Here is a 19,522-nt window from a genome sequence, read left to right as displayed (position 1 = left end):
ATAAATGAAATACAAACTTTTTTTATTTCTTTCTGGAAAACAACAGAAGAGAGACAGAAGAACATTTTTCATTCTGTTTTTATTTAGCATTTATTGATTCTGAGTTTAATATGGAACTGCCTGAAAGGTTCATGGACATGTTTCTCTGTGCTTTGCTTTCCTATTTTTCAACATTAATTGGGAAACAGATGGTTTGTTGATATTGAACTTTTCTTTTCAAATTAAAAATCCATTGACCGTGAAGTACAATGACCAACACAATGGAACAGAAGTACAAGACGTCCAATTTTGTTCAATTTGTGGTCTTAAAAAACTGCATACATACCCCTGCACAGTGTCTGAACTTTAAAATTATGTTGGATGGGACTTCATAGGAGCAATCCTTGCGAGTTGGACCCACTTTTCCAAATGTTGGCAACATATTTGTGCAATTTAGACAGTGCTTGTAACACCCACAGACATAATAACTTCTTATATACACAAAAGTAATACAGATGCACATCTGTATGTTTGAAAACCTTAATATAAGGAAATGTTGCCAGTGTTTTAGTGCAATTCAGACAGTTTGAATGAGTTTGTCTGATATTTCTGACTACTAAAAACAAAAACAAAATTTGGGTGTCAAAGATTCCTTTTGTGTTGCTGTTTTAATATCATATCAAAATGTATAATTCTGGTATTATGGGAGCTCTGATACTTCCTTTACAGTAAAAATACCATGCATTGCCAGCCAGATAATATATAGATAGGACTTTCAGTTGCCCAGCCCTAATCCAGACATCCAGTCCACATGCCTGCATATTTGAATGTTATTTACTGCTGGTATTCTAAACAAATATGCATACACTTTCCAGGAAACAATGGGTGAAAAGAAAAAAGCAAAAGCTGAATATGCATATTTTCTATGCTAAGTACATTCACCCACACACATGCACACAAAGAAACGCTTCCACTGACAGTAAACAATGGGAACCTCTGCATTCATACTGGCTCCAAATAGCTTTGACGTGTCACTAAAACCAGAATGACAAAAAAAAAGAGAACAATTCCGGCGGTCCTCTGTACACAAAACACAGCACGGACAACGGAGCCAGAAAACATCTGCTGAGTCGGAACAAACAAAACAACAAGCAGCCGGCAAACAGGCGCATCAGGGGCCTCCGAAAAAACATACTAAATACCTTGCGCGATGCCCCCAAAACACACTTGGCTCCCTGACAAGGGTTTTGGCCGCGCATATTACTATCTCTCCCCAATCCAGCTTCATAATTTCAACCGCAGCCAAGAGCCGGCAGAACCAGGAAACAGGATGAAACAGGAACGATGAGTCCAGCTGTTATCTGAAGAGGAAATTACTGGACGAGTATGAAATATGATGAAGATTTCTCTCTCTGTGCTTTTTTCTTTGACTAAAAAAAAAAAACAAAAAAAAAAAAACAGATTGCATGGCTAAAGAAACACTGAATAGATGGATGCTGCTACATACAGGCAGATGCTATTACATGAAGCTTTAATGATTTACCAGGAAATGATAAGCTAGCTGCCTCCCTGTCTCCTGTTTTCCTCTAAACAAATTGCTCTGCAGCTGCTATCTGTTGCCTCATATTCAACAAAACCAGGGTGCTACGGATCGTTTTATCAATTTCAAGGCAAGAAAGCAAAGAAGCCTATTTCAAAAACTGTCAACTTTTCTTTGAATCTTTGCAGAAATCCAATTTAAGAAGCTACATGTTGCAGATGTGCATCCATGAGGTTGTCATGCAGCCAGCCAAGATGGCAGCTCACTGTTTTTCTCCAGCTTGTGCTCAGTGAAGCTTCATTACTCTTTAATCAATCTTTTAATGAAGTAGAATTAAAGACACAAACATGAAACAGCACTTTAAAAGTTACTCACAGTCAGACCTGCATGCTCACTGCACATGTATAGTCTTTAATATAAACCTTTAAATGCACAGTTTTTAAATGACAATCTCAAGGCAATAAAAAAAGAGTGATTCCCTGCAACTCCACCCATCTCCCACCAGGGAAAGCAAACTCCAAATGGATCATAGTCAAGGCAGACAGGCAAAAAAGAGCTGAAGGAGAACGCCTGGGTGAGAGCGCATGCAGCCAATGACAGGAAATACTGTCATATGCCTGAAGAAAGCAAAATAAAACATAGTTGAGGTACAGCAACAGAACAGCAGCTTCCAATAAGAGTTACTCATCCCTTATGTAGCAGTCGCTGACCTAACACCAACTGTTTACACAGCATCATGTTGCTTGTGTTGTGTCTAGTCTTGGTGGCCACTACAACCACACACTTCCTGTTAAAACTATAAAAATAAGGACTTGAAAAGTGTTGGAAATATGCACAGTTGGTGCAAAAGTCTGCACATTGCATCTTTAACAGTTCACAAGGAGGAAATGATGCCTGAACTGCATCCGTGTTTGCATATTTTTCTCCAAACTGAGCCAAGTAGCTGCAGGCAAAACTTTTATGTCCCTGTCTATGAGAGCTGTATTTATCCTCTAAATTAACTCAGAGCAATGAAGCAAATACACTCATCACAAATATGTCAACTAAACTCTAAAGAACCATTGAGGAGATGGAGGGAGACGTGGTGGTTCAAGCAGACCACTCAAGCTGTGTTGATTTCACACTTAACACGCATCATTCTTCACAATCACATGACTAAAATGTCACACTGTTTTTGCGGTCTATTTAAGATTTCACTCTAACGCACTACCTTGCAGTATAATTGAGATTCTACCTTCAGCTTCAGCCGGACCTCAATGGTTAGCTGTGGTAGTGTATAGTCATAGGTGGAAAAGACTAGAATAGATAGATGGATAGCTAGATACAGCCTCACAGATGGGACCAAATAACCAGAGGTGGAACAAATACTCTGGCAAGAACAACAAGAGAATAGATCTCCACCAAATAGTTCAGGTAAAGTCACACCTCTATAATAAAGTAAAACACACAGCAAAATCGCCAGTGTTAACTAAACTAATAGACAATATACACATATGTATGTGTATATATTAATATGCACATACATACAGTTAAAGTTAAAACTTTCTGTATCGGTAACCCTTGAAAATCTGTGGTAAGGTGGGTTTCCTCTGGCAAGAACAACACAGAGTCAACTTCAATGCAAGGTAATGATGAAGAATACACACTATCCTCCAGGAGCACCTAAAGTCACAGTTAGGAATTCTAACTCAGTGGATAACTTCACTCATGGTGCAAATGTGTCGAACAAAAACAACAACAGTTCACCAGAAACCCAAGCAGGGATCACCGTATAACAGGCAACAGCCAAACACAACTTAACATATACTGTATATAAAACACATCTAAACACCCTGCCCAAGGGCATGATGGGGAACTCCGCCCACACATCCCCTTAGATTTGAAATGGCAGAGGGCGGAGCTTAGATCAATTGATTTAAAATTACACTTTCGGTTTAAAATCAACTCAGTTTTTGTTGTGTAACTACCGGCTGTTTTGGGATATGATGTGGAATCATTTTCTCAATAAGTACTGTGTAGTCAACAGGAGTGGCAAAAGTACAGGAGTGTTGAACTCAAGTAAATGAACTCTGGCTAAAACTTGCCTAAGCAGAAGTAAAAGTGCTGATTTTAAAATGCACTCAAAAAGTTAAAATACCTGAAAACACTACTCAATTAGAGTAATTTGAGTCGATATAATTAGTTACTTTCCACCCCTGCTTATGGTTGTAGCAGACTTTTCTCAAGGCACAACCTTAAGGAGCCACTGGTCTAAAAAATCAGTTTATTTTAATAATGACGAAACACGAAAGATAAACATCTGACACTGGTTCATCGCCTCATTATGATGTTTGTTAAAAGGGCCATTATGGGGCGCAGGTGGCCGAGTGGTTAAGGTGCGCCCCATGTATGCCGACCGCCCGGGTTCGAATCCGGCCTGTGGCCCCTTCACTGCATGTCTTTCCCCCGCTCTTGTCCCTGTTCCCAACTCTATCCACTGACCTCCTCTATCAAATAAATGCCCAAATATAAACCTTCAAAAAAAAAAAAGGGCCGTTTTTGGACGATTTATTTGAGTCATTCCTTTAACAAACAGCAAAGCTAGCTTTAGCTTCACATGCAACTAAATCAGAGAGGTACAGGTCCTCTTTTTTTGACTCTGGCAAAAATGCAGCACAATCTCTCAAACCCATTGTATGTTCATATTTATTGTTACTGTCAGCACTTTCATATGACAACATTTTCAATAAACTCGCTCAGTGACAAGCCAGCAAAAATCATTCAACCTTTCTAACCCTGTTTCTGGTTTTGCATAAAACTTGGACAGAAACCCGGCTATTGACGGATAATCAGAAGCATTCACAGAGAGCACGGCATCATGGAGATGGTTACTGAGAGATGCTGGGGGTGGGGTTGGGGGTAATGACAGGCAGACAGAGAGAGAGAGAGACAGAGTGAGGCTAGCTGACAGCAGATGGCCAATAGTGGTCAGCTGGTAACAAACAAGCAGGTCAGGCCTCTCCTCCTCTTCCATTCGAACACACATAAATAATGCAGAGGACTCGAGCCTCCCAGAGCTGCTCCTCCAGGCGTCTTCTGAAGACCTGCAGTAACTCTCAGAGTCAGCCACATAAAGGCGCACACAGAGTTTGTTGTTTAGATGAAAAGCATGAATCTGTATGTCATGGCAGGGGAGCTATGGATTACTCTCCATCTGTTGGTTCATTTGTTTCAGACGGCAGTGATTAGATTAGGGTGATGTCTCCCTGCACAGCTTTCTGACATTTTTAGAATTACATTGATCAGCTCGACAGGAGGGGAAATTACAGGTCAGAATGAAAAGCTCTGACAAACAAAACTTCCACAATGCATGAGGGAAAAGATTTGGTGCATTCATAGACTTTCTCTCCAGATTTGCCTCTAGGAGAAAGAATGTGCACCATATTGAATTTTCCACCAGTCTGACTTTCCTGGAAACACTTCTCGTCCCTCAGGGCTTATTTATTTATTGATTGCCCCGAAGGGGGGCTGCATCATTCATAGAGTGACAAATATTTATTACCGCCTTGTGTTCTATATTCTGAGAATATTGCATTTTTGGCCGGTGACGTTTATTTTTGACAACAGCACCAATAAGACTTTATTAAATGTAACTCGATTGATTTGAGAGAAAGAGAGAGATCCATAATGGCTGATCCTGTGGCACTCAGGGTGCAGCGACGCAATAAGACCCAACAAAAGGATTATATGATTCCCTTTTATGAAAGCTTAGTTTTCATTCACAATGGGCTGAATATGCACTTGTCTGTTCAATTAAAGCTGCGCTAAATAAGTGGTAAGTGCTTACACTTTGGCAATGCAAAAATGACCTCATTATGTGACTTGCAAGAGAGAGGAAGGACGAGGGAAAAAAAGAATGAAAAAAATATGTGTGCATAAGTGGGCGAGAGACACCGAGGATAAGAGAGAGAGACGGGGAGAGCTTGAAGGAAAAGAGCTACGTTGCAGAAGAGCAGAAGCTCCTCGTCTCGGAACAACTGCAATCACAGCGGCTGCCAAAAGCCTCTGGATCCATCTTCACTGCCTGATGGAAACTTCTCAACAGGCCTTAAAGCCACTGAGAGGGGGCTGCGGGCTCTGCAGGGGGAGGCATGTGTGTGTGTTCTTTTAGCTTGTGCACAGTGTGCATTCAGTGTTGCGTTGAAATCACAATGAATAATTAAGCATAAAAATCAAGACGCAAGTTATGTTTTTGTCAAAAAATAAGCAAAAGATTTGGCCAACTAGCGTTTTTAGACGCAGTAATGCACAGCTTTATGGGCACTACAGCGCACAAATACGTAGTGCTCATTAAGGTTCAGACTACTATGGGGTAGCTACCCTGCAATATTGACCAAGAGGTATAAACCAGGCTTTAGATTTGCACATATCAATTAAATGATAAAGCTCAGACTGGAGGACTTGCACTAAAAAACAGTCTGGTTAAGCCAGGTATGTACTTGTATTTTGAGTCATACTCCTCACCTGGAGGTCGTGTAGACTTTCAGCCTGATCTTGTGTCATTTTTCTTGCAGTGTACAATGAGCCACAATGGCCATCCACGGCCAACCTACTCCCAACTCGTCAACTGGATTTCTGGCATGTTTGATATGTTGGTCATACAACTGCACACTTCAGTGAAAGCAGAACAGCTAGCAAAATCCTCAACTTCAGGGCTTTTTTTCTTTGTCATCTGTAGGAAAGCCTCCAAACTGGTGGTTGACAGATATTGCTTTTTCAGGGCCAATACTGATTATTGGTACAAAATGTACTTAATGCCACAAAAGTAAAGTTGCATGATAAAAATGATGGCAAAAAAACAGTTTAGCTCTAGCCCTATCAGCAGGAGAAACGGCATAGAGCAACAGCAGCAGCAGGAAAACAGGAAGTGATTTCAGGCATAAGCGCTGATTGGCTGGTACTCATATGACACCTAACCAATCAGACTGTGCTATATGCAGGAGATTTTATTAGACTGGAGCGACTGAAGATTAACCCATAGGGGAAGACACACCTTGCAGTGCAGTCAAAGTAGAACACTTTTTGATATATTATCTGTAGAATAAAACGCAGATACCAATAATCAGCAAAAAGCCAAATATCCACCTCGATAATAGGCCAGGCCGAGAATTGGTTGACCCCTAATCCACACAGCAGGAGTGCCTGTTAAATGTGCATTCCTCCACTACAATAAAGAAAATAATAAAGCAAGAAATAAGCCAACCTCTAGGCCTCCAGCTGACACAGAATATTTGTTACCGCTTAGCAGCTAGTTGTGATTGCTGCAATGAAGCTTATGAGTGTGTGGTTTTGTTGCTATTTGTAGCTGGTTTAAGTGTGAAAACTAGACAATAAACACGACTTCAACTTCCATGTGCAAGACGTTTCAAAGAAAATGCCATGGACATTTGTCACAGTCTGTCCCGACTTCAGCCACGTAGTGTGAGCAGCTATTCCAATATGACTGTTATAGAGTCAGCATGAAAATGCAAAGCATACGCCTTGCTTAAGAACCCATTTTGTTAAAGATTTTCTGATGACAATGTATCATTTTTTCGCTTTAACCTTAACAGTTGCAAAAACCTCAAATGGATCTAATGCAAGTGGTTCAATAACTCAACACACCAGATAGATTGATTTACATGTCCATGGCATAGGATATATTTCACATCCACCCATAAAGTGCAGAACCTTTCAAAAAATATCAGAGGGAGACTCAATGAATGTTGGAACCTCACATTGCACGGTTAGTACTACAACTACGCAGGTGAACAGCTAAAAGAGTCAGATATTTCATTTAAAGGTTGGTTTTGTACCATCTTGTTTGGGGACTCAAGTCTTCAGCTTTGTACCCGCAGCGCTCGTTAGCTTTCCTTCAGCCTCGGCCATTCGGACGTGCTCATAAGTTTTTAGTTCCCCTTGGAAACTTCTAATGTGTTTCAGCTCACATTCCTTGTGCTGTGCTCGACTTGCAGTGTTTCTCGGATCATTTGTGTTGTCCAATTTTCGGCCCATTTCCTTAAGTGTTCTTGGTGAAAGTGTTGTGTCCTGCTATTTGCTGAGCTATCGGGGCAACTGCTGTTTGGTTCCTGTCGGATTGATTCACAGCATAAAGAAAGATTGCTTCATCGAGCGAGACTTTTCAACAGAGAGGCCGATGACACCACGTAAAAAAGTTTCTTGAAATGTGATGTCTGACTTCTTAATGCTTGCTGCAGGAATTTAAGTTGCATTTTGTGCTTGGACTATCTCGAAATAAGACATAACTGGACTTTTCTAGTGAGTGCTGCTTCTTTGGTGTGTTTTTGACAAGTAAATGGAGAACTCAAGTTGGTACAATTTGAGTTTTTGCAGTTGCAGGATTAAAAGGAGGTTGTCTTTTCATCTTTGATTAAACTAGCTATTCAGGCAAGGCCAAAGACATGATAATGGGTTAAATGCTTAAAGTGAGTCTGACAGGGAGCCGTGCTTCTTTTCTGCTGTTTGGTGTCATTTTGAGTCCACAGCTGAACGCACATCACACCTTCCCTCAACACAAACGCACACAAAACCTTATCATGGCTGTCTCCTTAAAAATGAACCAAAAGAAAAATTAATGCATGATCTGACACCATAAAAGCATAAAAAATGAGCTTTACATCACTGTGACCCTGCACACTGCTGAAGCCCATTTACCATGAAGGTCTCGTAAACAAGCCCTTTTCCTTCCCTCTTCTCTAAACATCGGCCCGTCCAGCCCAGCCCCGCCTCCAGCTGTTTCCCCCCAGCACAAATACACATACACAACCCATCTGCTTCTTCCCGCCGACCCTGCATCTGGCCTGCCATGAACCATATCTCTGTTCAACACAAACACACATAAACACACACCCTATGAAGCATCAAAAAAAAGATGCTGGGGTGAATCTACTCATGCAGCATCAGAGCACGAAGGGCGCGACTGGAGCCCAGCAGGACACACAGACCAGTTTGAAACAGCAAAAACAAAGACAATCTCCTTCTGGAAGAAAGTTTGGCAGAAAAGAACAGAAGACAGAGCAGTATTCAGTCTTTCGTTGTATGGTTTTAGGAGAAATCATTCTGGAAAGCTGGCACATCAACTGTTGCTCATCAAAAGCCTTTTCAAGCATTCCAAATACATTATCACCAGTGAATTCACATCCACGAGCTCTCACAATGCAGCAGAATGAGCGGCGTGAACACAGGCTGAATGATACGTGAGCATAGGCTCCATTATCAGGAATCATCCCTTTATCACGCAGGGTTAGCCGTGCATTCAGCTGCTCACCATGTGGGCTGCAGTATTGACATGATGCACATGACACAGGGATGACAATTTAACACACACAGAGCAGGCAGGAGACATCTGGTGCAGGGATGGTGTAGCGGCTATGATGTAATGTTGGCCCTTTGGTGTCAAAACATACAGGTCAGATCGCATATGTGCACACATGCGCAAAAATGGCCAACAGACTGGCACAGAGCGTGGAGTACAGCACGTGAGATTGGCTCATTTACTGCCTACACCAAAACAATGAGAGAAAATGCAATCTCTTTCATTTTTTTCTGACTGTTTCTAAAAATAAGAATACTCTAGCTTCTCCATGAACATTTTGCTCTTTTGTAAAACTTAAAATGAAAGCTCTTCCTAGTCTCTTTTAGCCTGGTGTTGTTGCACATTTTGACAAACAAAGGCAGGTCTCGTTTAAAGGCTCCTTTGCATTTAGAGTTGGAATATTTTCGGGATCAAAATAAAGACTAAAAAGCCGTACAACACAAATAGATGGAATTTTAATGTGATATGCCTTTAACAATAGACTAGCTGATTTAAAAAGTAAATAAAGTCCAAAAACTTTCTATATCTTCTCGTACAATATGTTTTAAAATGATACAATCTGCTATTTTGATGATTGGTGCTATCAAAAAGGACGAAAGCATTTAGAAACAAGAGATGCTTTCTTGGTCCATGTCCTTAAGTAAAATCGCAAAACGGACATACAGAGTTCGCTGTTCAAAGGATGCCCCCTGGGTCAGCTAACCTTGCAAAGCAGATAAATTGGCCAGATCCCATGCCTGTCATCAGGCAAATCCATCTTGCAAAGCTCCAGTCTTAAGCGGTTGTCATCGTCATTTGAGGAGGATGAGGCAGTAGCTACTGGTGAGCTTAGTTGTACTGCAGGCTGGTACAACCAACGGCTGCATTAGCACAGATGTAGCCACAGCTGCATTATCAGAGCAGGGCCACATTTATTAAAACGTCGGCCTCAGTGTGAGTTTTATCCACCATCAAGCTCCAACTACAGCACTTCCTGTCTGCCATGCTCAGGTTACTACCAGAGCTGTGCATGCCTACTACCTCATTTTGTCTTGTCCCTCTGATTGGCCGTAATGAATGTGACAGAATATCTGTCCAATCACCTTACAACAAGTTTTTGAAAAAGTCCTGCCCTTCCCAAACACTTTATGGGTAGTTTCCCAGATGAATGTGAAATAAATCTTATGTAGTGAATCTATGAAACAGTCTTTCTGCCTTGCTAGGTTACAGCCAGGCAGTAAGCACTGACTTTGCAGGGAGGACAGTGCTAGAAGTTTCACATATAGATACATAAATGATAATGCATGTCAAATACAATTACATTTATTTTGTAAAAAGTCAGAAACAACAATCGAAACTACTGAAAATGGATAAAAAAGATTTCCAACATCAGAATTACTGGTGTGGATTTAATCTTTAAAGACTCCAGAAACTCACTCAAGTTCCAGGGTCGCTAGAACAGTATTCATAACGGCTACTGAAGCATGGATAGCAACATTAGAATGGCACAATGGCCCTATGGCTACGATTTATGGTTAGACATTTTTTAAATTTTAAATAATCTGTGTCTCTTCTTGTCATACTCAGAGGGTTAATCAGCTTGTAGAGAAAATCCAAAAAAAGTCAAAACAAAGCTCTATTTACTTGATAGGATCACAGCTTTAGCAGGTAAGAGATGGTTTCCCGAGTGTTGCTAATGTTAGCACTGCCAACCTCCAACCCTATTCGCAGGTAAATATTCACATGCCTGTACTGAATGTGGCGACATACTTCTCCAGTTGAGTGAAAAATACATATATTCTGTCACATTTTTATGGTTTAATACTGCCACACACGCTGTTCTTACAAGGTGCTGCCGATACTAACGGCTAATTGTGCTTGTTTACGTCTGAGAAGTAAATCATCTCAGGAGTAAACAGAGCTACAGTGGCGGTGTTGGAGTTAAGTCAGAACATTTGACTGGAATTTTGGGACAAAGTTATTAAAAGATTAATGTTCAGTTTGACTGATTTTACCATAACTATGTCAAAGTTTTAAATTCTGGTATTTCAAAACCTTCCAATGAGGTTAGACATTTCTTGTGTTTGTTGTCATCCTAACTTTTTTACATAGTTGGTTATTCTCTCTGATGTAAAGTTAAAAGTCTTTATCATTGCTGTGAGAGTTTTATTTGAGAATATTTAAAGGGCCGTCTTCTACTGACGCCTGTCCCAAATAAAGGCAGGCTTATTTCATCAAATAAACTAAAAGCCTGGGTGATTTATGGAGGTTTTACAGCATGCCTCATATATTTTGATGTTTGAAAGTTAACATTTTTGGGTTTTAAAAATTGAGTTGACAAATCTGGCCTTTAAACTCTGGGTAAATTTTGCATCTCTTCATTTTGTTACAGTTTAGAGGGAAAAAGTAATCGAGTGTTGAGGAAAACAACCATTTTAGTGTGGCAATAAAATGAATGACAGCTGCACAGCACAACATCCAGAGGGGACATGAGAACAGAGAAAAACACACATATGCCAGACATGACAGATAAAGGATTAAAGAAACACTACATCTGTTCGTCTCAAACGTTGCAACAGAATATAAAAAAGAGAAACTATTCCCGTGCATGCCCACGTGTGAGGCTGTCTATAAATGCATGTATGTGTGATGCATGTGCTGCTTCGTCTGCATGACTGCGCTCTGTGTGTGTGCGAGAGAGAGGAGGATGAGGAGTGTGTGAGGGACGACGGGAAGGAGGCCGGCCATCAGGATGTGGAGTCCATTGTCTGTCTGACAATGAAGAGATCAAGTCGACAGGAGTCCTGTGGCCCTCTCAATGGAGGCATTAACATCTGGGGCCAGAGGGCTGCAGCATGTGTGTGAGTCTGTGTGTGAGAGCGCATGTGTGTGAGAGCGTCTTTGTTGCAACTGCACTGGATATAACTGGATTTTCTGGGCTTTTTCTCACACTGGTGATAACACGGATGTCAGAGGGAATACTTCAACAATCAGGCTGGTTTTCAAACAAATAAACATGTCACCTGCTTCAGGCTAGGGCTGGGCAACATATGCAGTTTTTAAGATAATCTAAGCAAGACAATAGCTGCCAGGCTTTCAGTAGAAGAGCCACTAACAGCAATATACTAATTGATCACTATAACTATTACTCACTATTATTTTATTTATCTTATTCTATTCAAGGAGCTTTGATTTCTTCAATCAGATAGAGCTGCTCCACTATGGCAAAAACCATGATCCAGATCATCCTGATTAATGTTGAAGTCATGATTATTAGGGCCTGTGTCCACAGCCAGCACTTTCTAATGGTAGCACTTATTTTCTATTCAAAACCAGTGCAGTCCAGCGTTCTGACTTCTCAGCATCCTGGGCAAAAAAAAAGCTGTTTTTGTCGCTGTGTTTAAAGCACTCTCAGTTGAAAACTGTTCAACTTTTGGAACAGCGCTGCTCTCTTCAATATCACTTCTCCCTCACTTGCCAATCAAGTGAGTGTTTCTATTCTGCCATCCTGACAACGGTAGAGGAGGACCAAATCTGACTCGTCTGTTTTTTTTTTTTTTTTAATCTTTTTCAAGGGAGCGTTCTTTGGTCTCCATCTGGTGCCCATGTCAGGACAGCATTCCTTACATTGTCTTCATGCTTTCTGTGTGATATTTCCTTGAAAATCAGATAAAGCACACAGCTATTTTTAAAACAGTGTTTTGGATTCTACCGAGGACAGGGGAAGTCAACAACGCTGTTGAGAAGAGAGGTTATAAACGCTGCCAGCACTAAAAAGCCAGCTGTTGACACAGGCCTTAACGTGATTTTGCAAAATCTGCATCTATGCTAGTGCTGGGTGGTAAACCGAAATAATTTCTGCCATGAAATTGATTTTTTCCACACCGTCATCACCGAATGAAACACGTGTTGTGTTGTGGTGCGCACACAAGAGTCATTACCAATGGCTGGAGAAACCAGCTACACGGTGTGGAAATAAAAGTAGCATAACAGAGAGATATGTGACAGACAACAGATCTGTTTGAGTCCCAACATCGCATGTAAAGAAGAGCCAGGTTACTAAGTGAATGTCAGCTATCAGTGTAGTTACAGTGAATCACAGCAATGACTTAAAACTCCCCACTCTAAGTTTAATGTCTGTAATAACAGCAACATACAGTGAGTGTACTCACTTTGCAAAGCATCCCTGTCAGCCTGCCTACACAAGCTGTGAGCTGCAGTGGTTTGGTCTTTGTCTTAAGTCCAATACACCGATTCTTACAATAAAGGTTAAAACAACTGTTTAAAGGTGTATTTCCAACATATAATTTGCTTGTTTTAAGTCGTGGTGATTCAAAGAGACGGGCTGTGGTGTTGAATAAGGCTGGAGGAGCAGCTACAAACACAGTAGCTCTGTACACTCCTCTACTAAAGCTAAACCAAATCAATGAAAAAAACACTATTTCTGACAGTTTGCTGTTATTAAAAACACCACATCAGAAAATGTGGTGTTGTCAGTAGCAGAGACACCTCGACAGGAGAGAAATGAAACTTGCACAGAAGGATCTGATGCTTATACTTGAGTTGAGTATGCCATAGGAGATAAAAGGGGTAGTAGCATCTAAATATACCAGGACTGTCAAGAGAAAAGGCATTAATCATGATTAATTTAATCATGATCAATTGCATTAATTTTGCTTTCAATAAACCTTGGTCACTGCAGCCACAGTGATGTCAAATGAGTCCACCTTATTTCAGTCTAAAAATGTCAGACAGCCCAGTGGACAAGTCAGAGTCACCTGAACCTTGTGTTCACTTCTGTTCTTTTTAATCCATCACAAGTTCCTTTTTCAATAGTTTAGTTTTAATGTTAAAATCTTCAGTTTACCTATAAAAGCAGGTGTGTAGCCAAGCAGGAAGTCAATCATCCTTAGTTTAAGAGAGTAGGAAGATCCAACATGACATAAAACTGGTTTTAAATGCAAAAAAAAAGTTGAATTTTAGAATTTGATAAAAAAAAGGTGATATTAATCGAGCAATTAACTAAAGAAATGTTGAGATTAATCTCAATTAAAAATGTTACTCTTTACTGTTTACCTGTTGACCTGTGGCTGCCTCTTTGTCAGCTTTTTTATCTCTCTGCTCCTCACTTAAATCAAAATGAGAGCTGTTTTGGTGAGAGAGAAACAAGTGCACCAAGCAATGCAGCACAACAACTGTTTGGTTTTGATTATCTTGAGCTAAAATCATAACTGAAACAGATAATCCGTTAATCTTCCACCACTCGAAACACAGGTTTTTTTGTTTTTTTTATTTTTTCTGGTACATGTGCAGCTGGTTTTAAAAACAGGTGCTTGTGTCACATGGATTTGACTTAAAACTGACTCCTTTTGGTTTTTCTTTACAGATGAAAATCAAGACATATTATGTATCACCATTCAGCTAAAAATATCATCATCTGATTATTGATCCAAACTGCCCAGCCCTATTTCAGGCCTTTATAATCCACTTTGTGTGTCAATATTTAGGGTTTAGAGTATTTTTAAAGGTCACTCAGCTTGATTTAGCAAATTAAAAAGTGAGCAGAGCAAAAGCTCCTCTCTTCTACTCTTCTACTGTAAATGTCAAGTTACAATCTACTGCTATTTTACTCTCATTAATCTTTGCAAATGACACTCTGACATGCACCCACCGACAGGCCGACTCACCGCCCACCAACTTATGAGAAAGAAATCCTTCTTGAAAGTTCGTGAGAAAATCAAACACACGTAAAAGCAGAAAATAGTCCCTCCTGCACAGTAACGCTCACACAGTAATCCTCCCCACCTCCAGCATCCCACATGGCAATAACACGACTGCACCGACTTCTGAACACCCCCCCCCCCCCACATGCTGTCTGTTAGTTAACTGGCAGTGGCACCATCCAGCTTGTAAACCAGGCAGACCCCCCCCAACCCCCACCTTCTTCTCCTAAAACCGACCACTTCTTTTTTTTACACAAATCCTTTCTCGTGCTGTCCAGCTTGGCCCCCCATCTGTAATTACAATAATCACTCAACTGAGGCTAATACTTACTTCATTAAGGAGGAAAAGAATCAGAAGGGGAAGGAGGGAAAAACACTCCAACGTAATATCTCAAGGCAGTGGATTATTGTCAGCATAAGGACTCCATTTCTGAGTGTCAGCTGAGCAAGCGGGAAACAGAAGCAGCAACAGAAGGGACTCGTTGCTTTGATGGTAATGGAAGTGGATAAGGGCTGTCATATATGACACCTATAACTACCATGTTCCATTGAGCTATTAAAGTCTCTTTTACTATGGCTCTGTGGAACTTTATGCATACATTTGAGGGCAAAAATCTGGTTAATCCAGCCTTTCTATACAACACAAGCAAGTTAGGAACAGAAATGGGATCTTTTAAAGCCAGTTAGGAATATGAATATGACTGAATCTCTTGCACTGATGGCAATGGAAGTAAAAGAGCGCTGTCATATATGACACCTGTTAACATCTAATTACCTTTAAGGAAGCTTCTGAAGAACTTTCTGCATCAATGCTAGAGCAGATTTCTTGTTCTATACACACCAAAAAGCTGTTATTGTTGGAAATGAAAGCACAAAGTAAGTTAGGAATAATGACAGGATCTTACATGGTTGTTAGAGAAGGCTCTGTAGAACTTTCTGCATCTTTTTTAGAGCAGAACTATCATTTTGTGGTCTTTCTACACTAAAAAGCTGCGTCAATAAAGAAATCAAACATGCAAAATATGCTAGTATTAATAATGGGCTTTTTTTTTCTAAAGAAAATTAGGGATTACCACAAGAACTTATGTGCAGGATATCTTCCTTTAATGGTAATAGAAGTGAATTGGGGCTGTCAGATATGGCATTTCTAACTTCTATGCTCAATTAAACTACTAAAATCTCCTTTAGTAGAATTTTCTGCATGAAATTCAGACTAAAATGATTGATCTGTTTGGTTTCCACACACCAAATATCTGTGTAAGGGTAGGAATTGAATGCACACAGTAGGTTAGGTATAATAATGGGATGTTGCATCCTTGTAAAGGAATTTTCTACATCAATTTTGAGAGCAAAATGGTCATTTCTTTGTGATATTTATGAACGTATGTCCATGCAGACAAAGTTGGGAATAATAAAGGGGTCTTGCATGGTTAGAGAAGGCTCTGTAGCACTTTCTGCAGCTATTTTGGAGCAAAAATGTTCTTCTTTGCAGTATTTTCAAACTATAAAGCTGTGTCCATGCAGGAACCAAATATACAAACTAAGCTGGGAATAATAAAGGGATCTTGCACGGTTGTTAAAGAAGGCTCTGTTGAACTTTCATTTCCCATTTTTGTGGTCTTTATACGCTATAAAGAGAAATCAAACATGCTGAGCATGTTAGCAGTTATAATAGGATTTTTTAAAAGTAGGATAGGGATATTAATTGCTTTATTGCTTTAAATGTAATAGAATAAATGGGGACTGTCAGATATGGCACTATGCTTCATTAAACTATTAAAATCTCTGTTTAGTAGAGTTCTGTAGAATTTTTTTTTTTTTTTTTTTTTTTGCTTGAAATTATGAGCAAAATAATCATTTTTTTGTAAGATTTGTAAAATAAAAAGCTGATCCCATGTAGGAACTGAATGTAGAATGAAGGAAGCTCTGTTTAACTTTTTTGTACACATTTTAGAGCAAAATCATTCTTTTTTGCAGTATTTATGGATGTAAAGCTGTGTGCATGCCAGAACCAAATGAACAGACTAGTTTGTGAATAATAAAGGCATCTTAGATGGTTGTTAGAGGAACTTTATGCATCACTTTTTAGAGGAAAATTCTTGTTCCATTTCATCTATACACACCAAAAAGCTGAGCTACTGTAGGATTTGAAAGCAAAAAGTAGGAGAGGAATAATAATAGGGTCTTACATGGCTGTTAGAGAAGGCTCTGTAGAACTTTTAGCATCAATTTCACTGCAAAATTCCCATTTTTCTGGTCTTCATACACTATGAAGCTGTGTTAATGTAGAAATCAAACATGCCAAGCATGTTAGCAGTAATAATGGGATTTTTTAAAGTAGGTTAGGGATAATAACAGGATCTTATTTGCAGGATCTCTTGCTTTAATGGGGATGAATGAGAGTGGATGAGGGCTGTCATATATGGCACTTAAAACTGTGCTCCATTAAATGATTAAAATCTCCTTTTAGCAGGGTTCTGTTGAATGTTCTGCTTGAAATGGAGAGCTACATTCTTGGTTTAAAAAGCTGCGTTAATGTAGTTAGTAGTTCTGAATAATAATGGGATCTTACATGGTTGTTATGAGATAACTTTTTGCACCAATATTAGAAAAAAAACACATTTTGTGGACTTTAAACAATAAAAAGCTGTGCTAATTATATACTGAATGCACATATTAAATTTGGACTATCTTATTTCACTGTGACGGAAGGCTCTGACTTATTTTCTGCTTAATTTTCTAAGCTTCATTAGCATTTTTTTCTTGTGTTCATACAATTTAAAGCTGTGCTAATGTAGAAACTGAGTCTGTTAGGGGAAGTAATGGGATATATAACATTAGTTAGGAATAATTAAAGGAGATTATGAGTAAGTTTGGCACCATAATGGGATCTTACATACTGCATCTCTTGTTCACAGAGCTGTCATGGCACTTAAACCTACCATGCTCCATCAGACTATTAAAATCTCCTTTTAGTAGGGTTCTGTAAACATTTTAGCATTAAATCCAGAGAAAGTATTGTTTTATTTGGTCTTTACACACTAAAAAATGTAGGAAACAAATTTAAAAACTAAGTTGTGAATGGGAACTGGATCCCACACTGTTGTAAGAGGACTTTCTGGATCAATTTTAGATAAAATAGTGGTCTTTGTACCCTAAAAATCTGTGTTAATTATTGATTGAATGCAAAAATTGAGCTAGGACTAATGATGGGATCTTGAGATGGAGTTTTCTGGATCATTTTTAAAGCAGCATCCTTGTTTATTTGCTCTTCATTCATGTAAAATATGTGTTATTTTAGAAATCAAGTCCCTGAAGTGAGTTTGTAATAACGCAGGGATGCTGTATTGTTGTTGGAGAAGTTTGAAAGCACTATGAAGCAAAGGAAGGTTCCCAAGAGTTCATGAAGGAGCATCCCTGACTCTCAGGGAAAATCAAAAACACAGTGAGATGAATTTGATGACCTGTGGTGCACAACCCTGCAAATTCAAGCCTGCAGATTCAGCACACACTGGTGTGCACGGTCCAAACAAAAGCCTATATGGTTCTCTAACTGCGCTGTGATTCTGGCTCTCCTACAGGAGATACACATTACAGTGAGAGCCGTGAGTTGATTCCCTTCCAGCTGCTCCTGACCGCACTGCGCTGTGTTTACACTGCGCGAAATGGTGATAAAGTTGCACAAAAAGCCCTGAAAGCCAAACCTAGAACCCATAACTGAGACATCCAGACATCACTGTGTATCCAAATGCGTCCTGTGTCGAAGGAAAAGGGGGTTTCATGGCAACAGTTGGAGATCCAGAGACTCCGAATCAAGCTGCCCCCCTTCGTCTACTTTGAATCCAGCTGCCTCACATCTGCAAAGCTCATCACGGTGATGAATAACAGCTCCAAACTTACCTTCTCAGTCCAGTGATGGTGTTGATGATCGCGGGCAAACAACGCGTCCTGCGCTTTCCTCTCCGCGTCCGTTTCTGACGACTGATCCAGTATCCTGTCCACCCTCTCTCCCTCTCTCCTCTCTCTCCGTTATCTCGGGTTTGTTTTTGAATTGGAGTTATAAATTATTCCACATCCTCATCAGTTCCTCACGAATCCTCCCTTTGGCTTCTCTCTCCTCTTATGTTAGATTTTTTCCCCCTAAATGTGCGGACTTCACGTCAAAACGAGCGATGTGATCCTGTCATTCAGTTTCTAACACAGAGGAACTGGCTCTCCGCGCAACTCCCTCCCAAGGCTTTGTAATACGAAACCAGAGGAGGAGGAGGAGGAGGAGAAAAGGGAGAAAAAAAAGGAAAGAAAGAGACGAGAGCGTGGATTAAATCCGCTATCTGGGACGAGCTGGATGAATCTATCCGCCTCTCTGCGCACAAGTTGGAGCAGTCCGTACCGAGCAGACACAGCGGAGTGGTCGTGCGCTGCGTCTCTGTGTGCCAATCTCCACTGGAAATGATGTGTATGTGCTGCTGCAGCGTGTGTGCGCCCCCAGTCTCCTCCCGCAGTACGCATCACAGCAGGGACCTGGGAGGATTTCAAAAAAGGCACACAAACAGGTCTCCGCCCATTAGCCGCTCCGAACACGGGCCCTTGGCGCAGGCGAGGGGCCCCCCAGCAGCCATTACACGGCTTGATTAAGACCGTTTCATTGTGAGCAAAGTGAAGGCCTGTTTCTGGCAAAGTGCCTCCCAACCTGGGGTCTGACCCGAGACGCCCAGAGGTCCTTTATAACGGGCGCACCCAGACAAATGAGCGCGTGGTTGCAGAGCAGGGTGGCCTGGCTCTTAAAGAGACCATTGTTAGCCTGTGGGATCTGCTTCTTCACCACTTCCGGTCCTGCAGAGGAGTGATCAAGGCACGTTCTCCAAACGTTTCCAAACAAATCGGCTTCATTATGTGGCTGCATAATATCCCACATGAGATCAATACAGACTAAAAGAAGCAACATTA

General features: G+C 40.5%; 1 protein-coding gene across 2 annotated transcripts in view; it reads right to left on the bottom strand.

The window, feature by feature from the left end:
• Nucleotides 1-19,007, bottom strand: part of sema4c (sema domain, immunoglobulin domain (Ig), transmembrane domain (TM) and short cytoplasmic domain, (semaphorin) 4C) — a 211,860-nt gene extending 192,853 nt beyond the window's left edge. For both annotated transcript variants that reach the window (XM_041787078.1, XM_041787079.1), the window contains exon 1: nt 18,476-19,007. The gene's annotated coding sequence lies outside the window, so the exon portion shown is untranslated. The remainder of the gene's footprint in view (nt 1-18,475) is intronic.
• Between the last annotated feature and the right edge of the window lie 515 nt (nt 19,008-19,522).

This window comes from Cheilinus undulatus, linkage group 5, assembly GCF_018320785.1.
Source record: "Cheilinus undulatus linkage group 5, ASM1832078v1, whole genome shotgun sequence".
Taxonomy (NCBI): domain Eukaryota; kingdom Metazoa; phylum Chordata; class Actinopteri; order Labriformes; family Labridae; genus Cheilinus; species Cheilinus undulatus.
Note: the sequence above shows the minus strand (reverse complement) of the source record. Positions and strands in the feature narration are given on the sequence as shown.